This window comes from Bombina bombina, chromosome 5 (assembly GCF_027579735.1).
Source record: "Bombina bombina isolate aBomBom1 chromosome 5, aBomBom1.pri, whole genome shotgun sequence".
Lineage (NCBI taxonomy): Eukaryota > Metazoa > Chordata > Amphibia > Anura > Bombinatoridae > Bombina > Bombina bombina.
The window spans coordinates 484488999-484503079 of record NC_069503.1 but is presented as its reverse complement, the minus strand read 5'-3'; the positions used below and the strand labels follow the sequence as shown (position 1 = coordinate 484503079).

General features: G+C 43.8%; 1 long non-coding RNA gene across 2 annotated transcripts in view; it reads left to right on the top strand.

Annotated features, from left to right (window-relative positions):
- LOC128660499 (uncharacterized) overlaps positions 1-14081 on the top strand; it is a 73785-nt gene that overhangs the window by 51148 nt on the left and 8556 nt on the right. For both annotated transcript variants that reach the window (XR_008402536.1, XR_008402537.1), the window contains exon 2: positions 7829-7969. This is a non-coding gene — a long non-coding RNA (uncharacterized LOC128660499). The remainder of the gene's footprint in view (positions 1-7828; positions 7970-14081) is intronic.

Here is a 14081-nt window from a genome sequence, read left to right as displayed (position 1 = left end):
GTTCACTATACAAGGGGCCTGTTGTATTCCTGTGGTTGGAAGTGTGGTCACCGGCCGGGGATCTATCACACCGCTTCCTCCAGGCTGTAGGAAATTCCACCAGTGCTTCGGAGCGGAGCCCCGACCCTCCGAAGCTGTGGAGACTGTAGAGGATGTGTTGCGGCAGGCTCCCTGCGATACAGCAGCCAGTTTCTCTGCGCTGGGTCTGGGACAGGTCTCCGTGGGGTTTTGCAGCCTAATATTCACAGACTAATGTAAGGCTGGATCTAGTAACCCTAGATATGAGTTAGGCACTATTATAGTAAAGGATTAACTGACTAAATAACCTTTTAAATTAATAAAACTGACGGAGCTCACAACTCGTGCTGCTGCTCAGCGGTTAACTCCGCCCCCAATAGAAAAGTATTTTATTTAGTTATCTCTTCTACCCACCCACTGGGAGTGTTATTTCTTCTGCTGGCTGTGTTTATATAGTTTGTCAATTACTTGTCCTTAAAGGGACAGTCTAGTCGGACTTAAATTTTCCATGATTCAGATAGTGCATGCAATTTTAAACAACTTTCCACTTTGCTTTGTTCTTTTGGTATTCTTAATTGAAAGCTAACCTAGGTAGGCTCATAAGACCTTGGAGGCTGCCTCTTAACTGAATGCATTTGACAGTTTTCACTGCTAGAGGGCAGTAGTTCATGTGTTTTATATAAATAACATTGTGTACACTGCCGTGGAGTTATTTAAGAGTAAGCGCATATTTTGCCTGACATGCAAGTCGGTCAAAAGATCTGAGACAAGCAGGCAGTCTTCAGAAGCTTAGATACAAGGTAATCAGAGGTAAAAAGTATATTTCTATAACAGAGTTGGTTATGCAAATCTGGGGAATGGATAATAAAGGGATTATGATCTAAAATATATTTTACTAACACATTACAAGTTAAAGTGAAGGTAAACTTTGATAAATGAAAGCCCGGTTTTTAAAAATACTATTAAACAGTGGCACTTTCATTCGTCAAAGTTTAGAAAGCAGCCGTTTTGTTTAAATACGTACCTTTTCTTCTCTTCACAGCCGGAGCAGCTTCCCCTGCCCGGAGATCCTCTCTTCATGCGTCTGCAATGACTAATCCGGCTTCCACCAATCACGACATGCCCTCAGGCAATGTTATCCTTGGGGTAACAGCCGTGATTGGAGGTAGCTGGATTAGTCATTGCTGACGTGTAAAGAGGATCTCCGGCGGGGGCTGCTCCGGCTGTGAAGAGAAGAAAGGTAAGTTATAGTGGGTATTCATAGAAAATGAACACCCACTGCATGCAAATCTGCTCACATTGAGCTGCAGACTCGGAGGATGCTTTTTGGTTGCCTTGGAGATGTCAGCTTGCAGAGAAGGCTGATTGGTTGCCGGTGCACCAGCTTTCTCAAACACTACTCGGTTTCTGAGCGCATGAATAAGCCAGGCAGTCTGTGCATGAGCAGGTGTACACAGAGGTCGTATGACTGCCCTGCTTATTGGTCTTTGAAAATTGATTTCAGAGGGTACTGGAAAGCTTATAAATTTAAAAGGTAAATAACTTAAAAATGGGGAAAAAAAAAGTAATGTATGTTAATTATAAAAATGTAAATGTCAAGTTAATTTTTTTAAATGGTTTTTTGTTCCCAAAATGATTGTCCTTTTTTTAAGTCAAAAACTTTCAGTATAGGTGGGGATACCACAGGCAAAAAAGCTATTTCAAATGCCAAAATAAGGGTAAATTCACTACTTGTAAACAATGCAATGCACACCAGCAGGTGAAATTAGATAATTTCTCCAACATTGGTGTGTCCGGTCCACGGCGTCATTCATTACTTGTGGGATATTCTCCTCCCCCACAGGGAAAGGCAAGGAGAGCACACAGCAAGAGCTGTCCATATAGTCCCTCCCAGGCTCCGCCCCCCCCAGTCATTCTCCTTGCCACTCTGAACAAGTAGCATCTCCTCGGGGATGGTGAGGAGTTTGTGGTGTTTAGTTGTAGTTTTTTATTCTTCTATCAAGAGTTTGTTATTTTAAAATAGTGCTGGTATGTACTATTTACTCTGAAACAGAAAGAGATGAAGAGTTCTGTTTAAAAGAGTGTGATTTTAGCAGCAGTAACTAAAATCGATTGCTGTTCCCACACAGGACTGTTGAGATGAGAGAACTTCAGTTGGGGGGAACAGTTAGCAGACTTTTCTGCTCAAGGTATGACTAGCTATTTTTCTAACGACTGTGTAATGCTGGAAGGCTGTCATTTTTCCCTCATGGGGATCGGTAAGCCATTTTCTTAGTCTCAAACAGAATAAAGGGCTTATTATGGGCTATAAACTGGTAGACACTTTTAGGGGCTAAATCGATTGCTTTATTTAAGTATTATATGAAGTTTGAAGTTGAATTTCACACTTTTATAACATTGGGTAACGTTTTTAGCACCAGGCACTTGTTAAGACACCTTCCCAGTCAGGAAGGGCCTTTCTCTGTAGTAGGCAGAGCCTCATTTTAGCGCCATTACTGCGCAGTTACTTTTGAGTACAGTACATGCAGCTGCATGTGTTAGGGTCTGGAATCCACTAAAAACGTTCCTAGAAGGCTTCATTTGGTATCATATACCCCCCTGGGATTGGTGAAGTCGCAGCAAAGGCTGTGGCTGGGACTGTAAGGGGGTTAAAATTGTAAACGGCTCCGGTTTCAACATTTTAAGGGTTAACAGCTTGAAAATTGGGGTGCAATACTTTGAATGCATTAAGACACTGTGGTGAAAATTTGGTAAAGATTGGATAATTCCTTCATAGTTTTTCACATATTCAGTAATAGTGTGCCCTGTTTAACATTTAAAGAGACAGTAACGGGTTTGTTTTAAAACGGTTTTTGTGCTTTATTAACCAGTTTAAGCCTGTTTAACATGCCTGTGCCTTCAGATAGATCATGTTCTGTATGTATGGTAGCCAATGTGGTTCCCCCTTCAAATATGTGTGATAATTGTGCCATAGCGTCCAAACAAAGTAAGGACAGTACTGTCACAAATTGTAAAGTTGCCCAGGATGATTCCTCAGATGAAGGAAGTAGACATAGTTCTACATCATCTCCTTCTGTGTCTATACCAGTTATGCCCGCGCAGGCGACCCCTAGTACTTCTAGCGCGCCAATGCTCGTTACTATGCAGCGATTGACGGCAGTAATGGATAACTCCATAGCTAATATTTTATCCAAAATGCCAGCATTTCAGAGAAAGCGCGATTGCTCTGTTTTAAACACTGTAGAGCAGGAGGGCGCTGATGATGATTTTTCTGTCATACCCTCACACCAATCTGAAGTGGCAGTGAGGGAGGGTTTGTCAGAAATTTCTGATAGGAAGAATTTCTCAGCAGGCAGAACCTGATGTTGGGACATTTAAATCAGAGCATCTCCGCGTATTACTTAAGGAGGTGCTATCTACTCTGGATGATTGTGACAATCTGGTCATCCCAGAAAAATTGTGCAAGATGGACAAGTTCCTTGAGGTCCCGGTGCACCCTGATGTTTTTCCGATACCTAAACGGGTGGCGGACATAGTGTATAAGGAGTGGGAGAAGCCAGGCATACCTTTTTGTCCCTCCTCCTATATTTAAGAAATTGTTCCCTATGGTCGACCAGAGGAAGGACACATGGCAAACAGTCCCTAAGGTTGAGGGGGCGGTTTCTACTCTAGCCAAGCGACCATTCCTATTGAGGACAATTGTGCTTTCAAAGATCCTATGGATAAAAAATTGGAGGGTTTGCTTAAAAAGATTTTTGTACAGCAAGGTTACCTCCTTCAACCTATTTCGTGCATTATTCCTGTCACTACAGCGGCGTGGTTCTGTTTCGAGGAACTGGAAAAGTCGCTCAGTAGGGAGACTCCGTATGAGGAAGTCATGGACAGAATTCACGCACTTAAGTTAGCGAATTCCTTTATTTTAGACGCCATTTTGCAGTTAGCGAGGTTAGCGGCGAAAAATTCAGGGTTTACAATTGTGGCGCGCAGAGCGCTCTGGCTAAAGTCTTGGTCGGCGGATGTATCTTCCAAGACAAAATTGCTTAATATCCCTTTCAAGGGTAAGACCCTTTTTGGGCCAGAATTGAAAGAGATTATTTCAGACATCTCTGGGGGGAAAGGGCCATACCCTCCCACAAGATAAACCTTTCAAGGCTAAGAATAAGTCCAATTTTCGTTCCTTTCGCAATTTCAGGAACGGATCGGCTTCCAACTCGGCAGCCTCTAGACAAGAGGGTCACGCTTCCCAGACTAAACCAGCTTGGAAATCAATGCAAGGCTGGAACAAGGGTAAACAGGCCAAGAAGCCTGCTGCTGCTACCAAAACAGCATGAAGGGGTAGCCCCCGATCCGGGACCGGATCTTGTAGGGGGCAGACTCTCTTTCTTTGCTCAGGCTTGGGCAAGAGATGTTTAGATCCCTGGGCACTAGAAATAGTCTCTCAGGGTTTTCTTCTGGAATTCAAGGAACTACCCTCAAGGGGAAGGTTCCACATGTCTCACTTATCTTCAAACCAAATAAAGAGACAGGCATTCTTACATTGTGTAGAAGACCTGTTTAAAGATGGGAGTGATGCACCCAGTTCCAACTGTGGAACAAGGTCAGGGGTTTTACTCAAATCTGTTTGTAGTTCCCAAAAAAGAGGGAACTTTCAGACCAATTCTGGATTTAAAAATTCTAAACAAATTTCTCAGAGTTCCATCGTTCAAAATGGAAACCATTCAAACAATTTTACCTACAATCCAGGAGGGTCAATTTATGACTACCGTGGATTTAAAGGATGCGTATCTACATATTCCTATCCACAAAGATCATCCAAGGATTTTCACAAAGGTGCTAGGGTCCCTTCTAGCGGTTCTAGACCAAGGGGTATTGCAGTGGCACCTTATCTGAACGACATTCTAATCCAAACGTCGTCTCTTTCCAAAGCAAAGGCTCATACAGACATTGTTCTAGCCTTTCTCAAATCTCACGGGTGGAAGGTGAACATAGAAAAGAGTTCCCTGTCTCCGTCGACAAGAGTTCCCTTCTTGGGAGCGATAATAGATTCTTTAAAAATGAAGATCTTCCTGACAGAAGTCAGAAAGTCAAAGCTTCTAAACGCTTGTCAAGTTCTTCACTCTATTCTGCAGACTTCCATAGCTCAGTGCATGGAAGTAGTAGGGTTGATGGTTGCAGCAATGGACATAGTTCCCTTTGCTCGAATTCATCTAAGACCATTACAACTGTACATGCTCAAGCAGTGGAATGGGGACTATACAGACTTGTCTCCAAAGATTCAAGTAGACCAGATGACCAGAGACTCACTCCGTTGGTGGTTGTCACAAGATCACCTGTCTCAGGAAATGAGTTTCCGCAGACCAGAGTGGGTCATTGTCACGACCGACGCCAGTCTATTAGGCTGGGGCGCGGTCTGGGATTCCCTGAAAGCTCAGGGTCTATGGTCTCTGGAAGAGTCTCTTCTCCCGATAAACATCCTGGAACTGAGAGCGATATTCAATGCTCTCCGGGCTTGGCCTCAACTAGCGACGGCCGGATTCATAAGATTCCAGTCAGACAACATGAAGACTGTAGCTTACATCAACCATCAGGGAGGAACAAAGAGTTCCTTGGCGATGAGAGAGGTATCCAAGATCATCAAATGGGCGGAGGATCACTCCTGCCATCTATCTGCAATTCACATCCCAGGAGTAGACAACTGGGAGGCGGATTATCTGAGTCGTCAGACTCCATCCGGGGGAGTGGGAACTCCACCCGGAGGTTTTCGCCCAGTTGACTCAATTATGGGGCATTCCAGACATGGATCTGATGGCGTCTCGTCAGAACTTCAAGGTTCCTTGCTACGGGTCCAGATCCAGGGATCCCAAGGCGACTCTAGTGGATGCATTAGTGACGCCTTGGTCGTTCAACCTAGCTTATGCGTTTCCACCGTTCCCTCTCCTTCCCAGGCTTGTAGCCAGGATCAAACAGGAGAAGGCCTCTGTGATTCTGATAGCTCCTGCGTGGCCACGCAGGACTTGGTATGCAGACCTGGTGAATAGGTCATCGGCTCCACCAGGGAAGCTACCTTTGAGACAGGATCTTCTAGTACAAGGTCCATTCGAACTACCAATTCTAGTTTCTCTCCAGCTGACTGCTTGGAAATTGAACGCTTGATTTTATCCAAGCGCGGGTTTTCAGATTCAGTGATAGATACTCTGGTCCAAGCCAGAAAACCTGTGACTAGAAGGATTTACCATAAAATATGGAAAAGATATATCTGTTGGTGTGAATCCAATGGATTCTCATGGAGTAAGATTAAAATTCCCAGGATCCTCTCCTTTCTCCAAGAAGGTTTGGATAAGGGATTGTCAGTGAGTTCTCTAAAAGGACAGATTTCTGCTTTATCTGTCTTGTTACACAAACGACTGGCAGCTGTGCCAGATGTACAAGCTTTTGTACAGGCTTTGGTCAGAATCAAGCCTGTTTACAGACATTTGACTCCTCCCTGGAGTCTAAATTTAGTTCTTTCAGTTCTTCAAGGGGTTCCATTTGAACCCTTACATTCCATAGATATCAAGTTACTATCTTGGAAAGTTCTGTTTTTGGTTGCTATTTCTTCTGCTAGAAGAGTTTCTGAACTATCTGCTTTGCAGTGTGATCCACCCTATCTGGTGTTCCATTTAGATAAGGTTGTTTTGCGTACCAAGCCTGGTTTTCTTCCAAAAGTTGTTTCCAACAAGAATATTAACCAGGAAATAGTTGTCCCTTCTTTGTGTCCGAATCCAGTTTCAAAGAAGGAACGTTTGTTACACAATTTAGATGTAGTCCGTGCTTTAAAGTTCTATTTAGAAGCAACAAAGGATTCAGACAAACTTCTTCTTTGTTTGTCGTTTATTCTGGTAAGAGGAGAGAACAAAAAGCTACTGCTACCTCTCTTTCTTTCTGGCTGAAAAGCATTATCCAATTGGCTTATGAGACTGCCGGACGGCAGCCTCCTGAACGAATCACAGCTCACTCTACTAGGGCTGTGGCTTCCACATGGGCCTTCAAGAACGAGGCTTCTGTTGATCAGATATGTAAGGCAGCGACTTGGTCTTCTCTGCACACTTTTGCCAAATTCTACAAATTTGATACTTTTGCTTCTTCGGAGGCTATTTTTGGGAGAAAGGTTTTGCAAGCCGTGGTGCCTTCTGTTTAGGTAACCTGATTTGCTCCCTCCCTTCATCCGTGTCCTAAAGCTTTGGTATTGGTTCCCACAAGTAATGGATGACGCCGTGGACCGGACACACCAATGTTGGAGAAAACAGAACTTATGCTTACCTGATAAATTACTTTCTCCAACGGTGTTTCCGGTCCACGGCCCGCCCTGGTTTTTTAATCAGGTTTGAAAAATGTATTTCTCTATACACTACAGTCACCACGGCACCCAATAGTTTCTCCTTTTTTTCTCCTAACCGTCGGTCGAATGACTGGGGGGGCGGAGCCTGGGAGGGACTATATGGACAGCTCTTGCTGTGTGCTCTCCTTGCCTTTACCTGTGGGGGAGGAGAATATCCCACAAGTAATGGATGACGCCGTGGACCGGACACACCGTTGGAGAAAGTAATTTATCAGGTAAGCATAAATTCTGTTTTTGAACAAATTAAAGGGGAGAACATTTTTGAGTAAACTGTCCCTTTTAAGTATGTTGAGTGTGGTTGCATTTTATATATCTCTCTATCTTTTCTCTCTATCATCTCTCTCGTTGCCATATCCAGACTACCTCTGCTAGGTTACTTCTCTAATTGGAATCTAGAACGTAGATGTATTAAGTCTGTTTTGTCTCTTCTAGTTGGCTTGTTTGGAATATCTGTCCAGCTCAAAAATGGCTCCAGCGGTTGTAAATAGGTGTTGGCATGACAGAATGGTTTTGTGGAAACTACAAGCATATGACAGCCTAATTTTATTCCGCGACGTTGAGGCCAGTTTGTAGGTAAGTACAGGTTATTAATACGTAGGTGTCACATGGTCACTGGCAGATGTTATGGTGAGCTCTCTGCACATGATGACAGCTGTAGTTTACGGACACTAAGAGCAGTCGGCTCCTGGTGCCAGTGACTACATCTGTAAAGCTATGGTGGGTTGTAAACGGTTTCTGAAGCCTCTGGATATGTGACTAGTCTAAAATAATTACTTACTGCCTCTAGCATGGCATATTATTTCCCCCTATTTTCAAAGGCTGCTTGACAGCATAATTTACTTCTCTCCCGTAAAGCCCAACATGGTCACTGGCAGACGTTACAGTGAGCTCTCTGCACATGGTGGCAGCTGTAGTTTGTGGACACTAAGAGCAGTCCACACCTGCTCTTGGTGCCCATGACTACAGCTGTAAAGCTATGGTGGGGCGTGAACGGTTTCTGAAGCCTTTAGACATGTATAGTCTAAAATAAATTACTGCCTCCAGCATGGTGTTTTATCTCCCCCCCCATATTTTCAATGGCTGCTTGACAGCATAATTTTACTTCCCTCCTAATATTCCCAACATGGTCAATGCCAGACGTTACAGTGAGCTCTCTGTACATGGTGGCAGCTGTAGTTTGTGGACACTAAAAGCAGTCCGCACCTGCTTCTGGTGCCCGTGACTACAGCTGTAAAGCTATGGTGGGGTGTAAACTGTTTCTGAAGCCTTTGGACATGTGACTAGTGAAAAATAATTCATTACTGCCTCTAGCGTTGCATTTTATCCCCCCCCCCTTATTTTCAATAGCTTCTTAACAGCATAATTTACTTTCTTGCCTCCTGATAGCCCCAGCATGGTCATTGGCAGACGTTATAGTGAGCTCTCTGTACATGGTGGCAGCTGTAGTTTGTGGACACTATGGTGGGGCGAATAAAATGCAACGCATGGGGCATATTATTTCCCCGTATTTTCAAAGGCTGCTTGACAGCATAATTTTACTTCCCTCCTAATAGTCCCAACATGGTCATTGGCAGACGTTACAGTGAGCTCTCTGCACATGGTGGCAGCTGTAGTTTGCGGACACTAAAAGCAGTCCGTACCTGCTCTTGGTGCCCATGACTACAGCTGTAAGGCTATGGTGGGGCGTGAACGGTTTCTGAAGCCTTTGGACATGTATAGTCTAAAATAAATTACTGCCTCCAGCATGGTGTTTTATCTTCCCCCCCCCCCCCATATTTTCAATGGCTGCTTAACAGCATAATTTTACATCCCTTCTAATAGTCTCAACATGGTCATTGGCAGACATTACAGTGAGATCTCTGTACATGGTGGCAGCTGTAGTTTTTGGACACTAAGAGCAGTCCGCACCTGCTTCTGGTGCCCGTGACTACAGCTGTAAAGCTATGGTGGGGTGTAAACTGTTTCTGAAGCCTTTGGGCATGTATAGTCTAAAATAATTAATTACTGCCCCTAGCGTTGCATTTTATTGTCCCCCCCCCTTATTTTCAATAGCTGCTTAACAGCATAATTTACCTTCTTCCCTTCCTGATAGCCCCAGCATGGTCACTGGCAGATGTTATAGTGAGCTCTCTGCACATGGTTGCAGCTGTAGTTTGCGGACACTAAGAGCAGTCCGCACCTACTTCTAGTGCCCGTGACTACAGCTGTAAAGCTATGGTGGGGTGTAAACTGTTTCTGAAGCCTTTGGACATGTGACTAGTCTAAAATAATTACTTACTGCCCCTAGTGTTGCATTTTATTTCCCCACGTTTTCAATGGCTGCTTAACTGCATAATTTACTTCTCTCCTGTTAGACCCAATATGATCACTGGCAGATGTTACAGTGAGCTCTCTGCACATGGTGGCAGCTGTTTGGACATGTGGAGCAGTGCGTGCCTGTGCCCATGGATACAGCTGTAAAGCTATGGTGGATTGTAAATTGTCTCTTGACGCCAATGAGCATGATATTTTAAAATAAAATAATTTTATTACCTCTAATATATAGTATTTTTTTATTTTCCCTTTTTTCCCCTATTTTTCAAAGTAAAGTTTCTGACTTTATAGTCCTATAATAGGAGAAAATGCATTAGGCTATTTTTATTTAATAAAGTACTTTTCAAGGCCATCATGGTCATTGGCAAACCGTGCTGTGCTTTGTGGACACTTGGGGCAGTCCGCGCCTGCTCCCAGTGCCCATGAGTACAGCTGTAAAGCTATGGTGGATTGTAAATGGTCTCTGAAGCCTTTGGACATGCAGTTAATATATAATAATCCCTAAATATTTTACTGAAAATTATACATTATTTCCATTAACCTTTATTATGACCACATAAAATGGCGTATCGCTCCTTTTCAAAGTACTCTAAGGACCCTTGTCTTGTTTTTCTACATGACTGCTTCACACATGCTATATCCAAGTAACTCCTCTTTGGCAAAGATCTCTCTTCTCCATACATGTTCATTAGCAGTAAGTACAGTAAACGCTATTCACAGCAGCGGTGTCTTTGGGAAGTGGAAGCAGAGGGCCCCTGCTGAAGCTACCCAAGGCTAGTTATATACTGTGGTACATTACAAGTTTGTCTCCTCAGCCTTAGGTCATGTTCCCCATCATATGTCCCATGCAAGCCCAACCCAGAAAATGCACAGCTAACATTCATGGTAAGCTTTATTTCTCCAACATAGGTGTGTCCGGTCCACGGCGTCATCCTTACTTGTGGGATATTCTCCTCCCCAACAGGAAATGGCAAAGAGCCCAGCAAAGCTGGTCACATGATCCCTCCTAGGCTCCGCCTACCCCAGTCATTCTCTTTGCCGTTGTACAGGCAACATCTCCACGGAGATGGCTTAGAGTTTTTTAGTGTTTAACTGTAGTTTTTATTATTCAATCAAGAGTTTGTTATTTTGAAATAGTGCTGGTATGTACTATTTACTCAGAAACAGAAAAGAGATGAAGATTTCTGTTTGTATGAGGAAAATGATATTAGCAACCGTCACTAAAATCCATGGCTGTTCCACACAGGACTGTTGAGAGCAATTAACTTCAGTTGGGGGAACAGTGTGCAGTCTCTTGCTGCTTGAGGTATGACACATTCTAACAAGACGATGTAATGCTGGAAGCTGTCATTTTCCCTATGGGATCCGGTAAGCCATGTTTATTACGATCGTAAATAAGGGCTTCACAAGGGCTTATTAAAACTGTAGACTTTTTTTGGGCTAAATCGATTCATTATTAACACATATTTAGCCTTGAGGAATCATTTTATCTGGGTATTTTGATATAATAATATCGGCAGGCACTGGTTTAGACACCTTATTCTTTAGGGGCTTTCCCAAAGCATAAGCAGAGCCTCATTTTCGCGCCGGTGTTGCGCACTTGTTTTTGAGAGGCATGGCATGCAGTCGCATGTGAGAGGAGCTCTGATACTTAGAAAAGACTTTCTGAAGGCGTCATTTGGTATCGTATTCCCCTTTGGGCTTGGTTGGGTCTCAGCAAAGCAGATACCAGGGACTGTAAAGGGGTTAAAGTTCAAAACGGCTCCGGTTCCGTTATTTTAAGGGTTAAAGCTTCCAAATTTGGTGTGCAATACTTTTAAGGCTTTAAGACACTGTGGTGAAAATTTGGTGAATTTTGAACAATTCCTTCATGTTTTTTCGCAATTGCAGTAATAAAGTGTGTTCAGTTTAAAATTTAAAGTGACAGTAACGGTTTTATTTTAAAACGTTTTTTGTACTTTGTTATCAAGTTTATGCCTGTTTAACATGTCTGAACTACCAGATAGACTGTGTTCTGAATGTGGGGAAGCCAGAATTCCTATTCATTTAAATAAATGTGATTTATGTGATAATGACAATGATGCCCAAGATGATTCCTCAAGTGAGGGGAGTAAGCATGGTACTGCATCATTCCCTCCTTCGTCTACACGAGTCTTGCCCACTCAGGAGGCCCCTAGTACATCTAGCGCGCCAATACTCCTTACTATGCAACAATTAACGGCTGTAATGGATAATTCTGTCAAAAACATTTTAGCCAAAATGAACACTTATCAGCGTAAGCGCGGCTGCTCTGTTTTAGATACTGAAGAGCATGACGACGCTGATAATAATATTTCTGAAGGGCCCCTAACCCAGTCTGATGGGGCCAGGGAGGTTTTGTCTGAGGGAGAAATTACTGATTCAGGGAACATTTCTCAACAGGCTGAACCTGATGTGATTGCATTTAAATTTAAGTTGGAACATCTCCGCATTCTGCTTAAGGAGGTATTATCCACTCTGGATGATTGTGACAAGTTGGTCATCCCAGAGAAACTTTGTAAAATGGACAAGTTCCTAGAGGTGCCGGGGCTCCCAGAAGCTTTTCCTATACCCAAGCGGGTGGCGGACATTGTTAATAAAGAATGGGAAAGGCCCGGTATTCCTTTCGTCCCTCCCCCCATATTTAAAAAATTGTTTCCTATGGTCGACCCCAGAAAGGACTTATGGCAGACAGTCCCCAAGGTCGAGGGAGCGGTTTCCACTTTAAACAAACGCACCACTATACCCATAGAGGATAGTTGTGCTTTCAAAGATCCTATGGATAAAAAATTAGAAGGTTTGCTTAAAAAAATGTTTGTTCAGCAAGGTTACCTTCTACAACCAATTTCATGCATTGTCCCTGTCGCTACAGCCGCATGTTTCTGGTTCGATGATCTGATAAGAGCGGTCGATAGTGATTCTCCTCCTTTGGAGGAGATTATGGACAGAATCAATGCTCTCAAATTGGCTAATTCTTTCACCCTAGACGCCACTTTGCAATTGGCTAGGTTAGCGGCTAAGAATTCTGGGTTTGCTATTGTGGCGCGCAGAGCGCTTTGGTTGAAATCTTGGTCGGCTGATGCGTCTTCCAAGAACAAGCTACTTAACATTCCTTTCAAGGGGAAAACGCTGTTTGGCCCTGACTTGAAAGAGATTATCTCTGATATCACTGGGGGTAAGGGCCACGCCCTTCCTCAGGATCGGCCTTTCAAGGCAAAAAATAAACCTAATTTTCGTCCCTTTCGTAGAAACGGACCAGCCCAAGGTGCTACGTCCTCTAAGCAAGAGGGTAATACTTCTCAAGCCAAGCCAGCTTGGAGACCAATGCAAGGCTGGAACAAGGGAAAGCAGGCCAAGAAACCTGCCACTGCTACCAAGACAGCATGAAATGTTGGCCCCCGATCCGGGACCGGATCTGGTGGGGGGCAGACTCTCTCTCTTCGCTCAGGCTTGGGCAAGAGATGTTCTGGATCCTTGGGCGCTAGAAATAGTCTCCCAAGGTTATCTTCTGGAATTCAAGGGACTTCCCCCAAGGGGGAGGTTCCACAGGTCTCAGTTGTCTTCAGACCACATAAAAAGACAGGCATTCTTACATTGTGTAGAAGACCTGTTAAAAATGGGAGTGATTCATCCTGTTCCATTAAGAGAACAAGGGATGGGGTTCTACTCCAATCTGTTCATAGTTCCCAAAAAAGAGGGAACGTTCAGACCAATCTTAGATCTCAAGATCTTAAACAAGTTTCTCAAGGTTCCATCGTTCAAGATGGAAACCATTCGAACTATTCTTCCTTCCATCCAGGAAGGTCAATTCATGACCACGGTGGATTTAAAGGATGCGTATCTACATATTCCTATCCACAAGGAACATCATCGGTTCCTAAGGTTCGCATTCCTGGACAAACATTACCAGTTCGTGGCGCTTCCTTTCGGATTAGCCACTGCTCCAAGGATTTTCACAAAGGTACTAGGGTCCCTTCTAGCTGTGCTAAGACCAAGGGGCATTGCTGTAGTACCTTACTTGGACGACATTCTGATTCAAGCGTCGTCCCTTCCTCAAGCAAAGGCTCACACGGACATTGTCCTGGCCTTTCTCAGATCTCACGGATGGAAAGTGAACGTGGAAAAGAGTTCTCTATCCCCGTCAACAAGGGTTCCCTTCTTGGGAACAATAATAGACTCCTTAGAAATGAGGATTTTTCTGACAGAGGCCAGAAAAACAAAGCTTCTAGACTCTTGTCGGATACTTCATTCCGTTCCTCTTCCTTCCATAGCTCAGTGCATGGAAGTGATCGGGTTGATGGTAGCGGCAATGGACATAGTTCCTTTTGCGCGCATTCATCTAAGACCATTACAA